The sequence below is a fragment of the Aegilops tauschii genome, chromosome 2, assembly GCF_002575655.3.
Source record: "Aegilops tauschii subsp. strangulata cultivar AL8/78 chromosome 2, Aet v6.0, whole genome shotgun sequence".
NCBI classification, from domain to species: Eukaryota; Viridiplantae; Streptophyta; class Magnoliopsida; order Poales; family Poaceae; genus Aegilops; species Aegilops tauschii.
The window spans coordinates 14,197,441-14,201,364 of NC_053036.3; the positions used below are offsets into that span (position 1 = coordinate 14,197,441).

General features: G+C 42.8%; 1 long non-coding RNA gene across 1 annotated transcript; it reads right to left on the reverse strand.

Moving 5' to 3' along the window:
• Positions 1-1,969: 1,969 nt before the first annotated feature.
• On the reverse strand, positions 1,970-3,288 carry LOC109773972 (uncharacterized). Its single transcript, XR_012201607.1, has 3 exons — positions 3,041-3,288; positions 2,425-2,933; positions 1,970-2,257 (listed from the first exon to the last, which is right to left on the reverse strand). It is a non-coding gene; the product is annotated as an uncharacterized lncRNA (long non-coding RNA).
• Between the last annotated feature and the right edge of the window lie 636 nt (positions 3,289-3,924).

The window sequence follows — 3,924 nt, forward strand, 5'->3', positions numbered from 1 at the left end:
GAGCATATCAATCTACGGATTACTCATCCAAAAAATTATCATTCCTACAACATATATTGGCCGCGTTCGGGGACTAGGCAAGGTCATTCCTACAACATTCATGTAACTTAGCATATAATTACAGGATTCCACACTAAGCATATCATCTTAGACTATATATCAATCAATATATCCATTATAACCCCCGCCAAAAATAAATGTATCCATTATAACAACACAACAAATTGGACGCAACCAGCGACGAGGGAGGCCTGCTGGATAAAATGGCGCGAAGAGCGAGGGGAAAGAGAGGCAGTGATTGAACCTTTTCTGGTATTGGGGCGGAGAGCTCCGATGGTGGCGAGGAGGGGGCAACCTTATTTTGCCAGATCCGTCGGCTGGTCTCGAGAGGAAGAGGGGGTGACTAGACATAGACAGAGTATGTGCTAGCTTTCTAGCTAAGGAAAACAAAAACCAGCTAGTGGTGTGTGACTCGCATCCCGCACCACAAATATTTGGGTCCGAAACACATTGACGAAAAATAAACTAGTAGTGTGTCCATTTTGCCCATGCCACAGCTAGGTACGTAACCAGTGGTGTGTCGAGTCTTTGACATGCCACCAATAATGTTCGCCACTGGGTAGGCTGTTGGGCCCACACACATGGTTGTGGCGTAATTGTCTACTCACACGTCACCAGTAACACCATAGTGGCGGCGTACGAAATACGTCCATGCCACCAGTAGTTTAAAAAAAAATGGCGATGGTGTGGATTGAAAGTGACGTGCCATCAATTAAGGTGTGCGTAAACATTTGTGCACTAGTGCTACAAAAGGGAAAGAAAGGGAATAAACAGGGAACTTACTCTGGCTAGATCGATCTATTTCCACACGCACATAACATGCATGTTATTTGCATTGTATTTTCCCACTGTAGGTTACAGGGGCGTGTACATGTACTCCCTCTGTTCCTAAATATAAGACTTTTTAGACATTTCAAATGGACTAGAACATACGGATGTACGTAGACATATTTTAGAGTATAGTTCACTCATTTTGCTTCGTATGTAATCACTTATTGGAATTTCTAAAAGGACATATATTTAGGAACGAAGGGAGTATATTTATAGCAGCAAACTTCTGTACAACTTACACATGTACCATGTCGTTTGGAACCTTGTTACCTTTCTATCTATGTATTCATGTGCAGTCCTTGCAGGTTCGAAAAAAGATTTACAAGCATGTAACATGCCGGAACCCAGCACAAATCGTGCTTAATAATTCTAACATGGACAAAAGAGGGTGCTTCCTCATGTCAAAAAAAGAAAGAAAGAGGGTTCTTCCTAAATGACATCCTGAAATATGACCTTTGCGATGTGGCTATCAACTGTTTCAGGTGAGCAATGAGCCGACTAATAGAAGCTTTTCACCACGTTGAGAAATGTCTGTCTGGTCTCTCTATTGATGCCATGGCAACCCTGATGAACACGCCAAGATAGTTCTTGCATCTCCAAATCCACTTGCCGGTGTAAGTCCTCTGTGTTCTCCATACTTGCCTCATTCTGTTTTTCCCCATTGAACATTTTTTGGTTATAGTTTGATAAATCATATACAACTCAAACGGAGGTACTACAAGGATATATGAATGCAATGCTTGTACATACGCACCTGAGAAAGACCTATTGTGGCAAGCTTGTGGCAGATGGAAGAGGTGAGCTGCTCGAGCTGGGAATAATGCCAAAGGTTCAGTTTCTGCTCGGCTGAAACAATCCTTCCTGAGCAGATCTCGATGGTGCGGACGAACAACAATGCTGTATCTCCATCAACGGATCCATGGCTCTCCTTTGCAGTCCATGCCATAAGCCACTGCTTCCACTGTAGTTACCAATGAAAATAGAGGTTCGGCCATTTCATATCTGGTAAAAGTTCAATATCATCTCAAGTGTGGTGGTTTGTTGAATTTTACCGCTTCACAGAAGCGTGGTTGGTCTCCATTGGGAAGCAGACGAACTTGCCATCCTTCTCAAAGTGCTTAAACACAGCTGCATTGTAGATGCACATTAGTAAAACTCGATCCAGCATGGCATAGTACCCATGCATGCCAAAGCGCTTCTCAAATTTCGAATCTAGCTTCTATCATAAATTTGACTAACAAAATATTAGTTACATGGAGTGATGTCGTAGCCATGCTGACGGAGGAGACGGAAACCCATGGCCGTGTCATCAATATCCGGGATTGGGCAGTGCATGTTGTGAGCCAGTCCCTTTTGAGTCCAGCGCCTGTTCAAAGTGTAGATATACGCCTCGTCTTAAACTAGTACCCTATTAGCAGTCTTAAAGGAAAACACTACTACTCTATAGTAGCATTCCATTTTAAAAACAGAATAAATATTAAGATTTGTTATGACATCGTGTATTTCCAGTTAGATGGAAGTTGTTTATGTTACCTGTAAATAAACTCTAAGCACTGCTGAATTTCACTTGTGAAGTGCCTTGATATCCCCAGACGCATCAGCCGATCGACCACCCATAATTGCTCAAAAGTGTCCATTGAGTGGCTACATGGCACTAGTAAAAAAAAAAGGGAATTTATGTGAATGGCAATGTTAGTATTGACCAATGCTGTTTTGGTAAAACTCTGTTTCAGTATTGACGAATTGAAGAGGCCTTTCCTACCTAAGTTTGCATTCGATCGTGCTGGTTGTACAAGAAGTAATAGTAGTGATTTTAATTACCTCCCCCCTCGAACTTTTGGATGAGCCTATCCAGGAACGCATGGCATTCCTTGTCACCGGTGTGACTGAGGGCAGCAGCTGTGGCAGCAGGTGAGGAATGGAAGGAGCCATCCGGACACCGCAATCGGAGTAGCGTTTCCCAGTCCAATGGTAAATCTACCATTCCCTCCACGCTGAAGAGTAGGGTCGTTGGTATGGCGTGCAGCACATCCAGAGGTATCCTACAATTTCAGAGTGAGATTAATTATCACTTAATTAATATACATAGACTACCCAACTCAATGTATAAAACAAGGTTTATCACACGCATGTAGCTAAGTATGCATACTTAGAGAGCTTCAGATTCCTCTTGGCATATATCTCTTCCAAAACAGGGTCATCATAAGGGATGTCCAAGTCCAGGTCCTTGGCCTTCTCTAGGAGTGCTGGGAAGTTAATCTCAAAGCCGCATGGCATCCAGTCCTGTTCCTCTTCTACCAACCTGCTCATATTTTCTTTGATAAATAACACACCTACAACAAAAAGGTCCAATCTACATTAGATATATGATCCTTCCTTGGAAATAAACAAGGTCAATCGATGATAAAAAAACAAGTTGTCATTAGATATATAATTGTGTCTCGACAATAAATATAATGTTGGACATTCCATTAGCCTGATGATAAGATTGGTAACATTACAGGCCCACGTAGCATGAACCGGCTCAGGCAACGGCTACAGCCTAGGATCAGCAATGGTGGTGAAACTGTGTCAAACATGGCCCAATTCTCTACTCAGACCTCATGCAGAGCTGCAATGCTTCGTAGCAGGGGGGACTACCTCAGAGCCGAGCTACAAGAACTCAAGGCTAAAGCGAAAGCAGACCTTGAATGTGAGTTCAAAAACTTGATCCTTCTACTTAGTTGAAGGTGCAAGTATGAACCAGTCAGCACTAATGCGTTTCGAAAAAATAATTTGTGTTGCACTATTTTTGACAGAGGGGCAATTCATGGAATTCTACCATCTCGTAGAGGATCATCAACTGCCACAGTTGACATGAATGCTGAGGGAGAATCTGAACCAGAAAGGAGGGAGCACGTGCGGAGCTTATCTGCCGCTGCACTAGCTGTGGTAGAACAAGCAATTGGCAATCCAAAACTTTTTGAAGGTACATAACATTCCTGTTTAAGCTGATGGTTGAAGGCTGACATCATATGAACCAGCTTGGTTGCG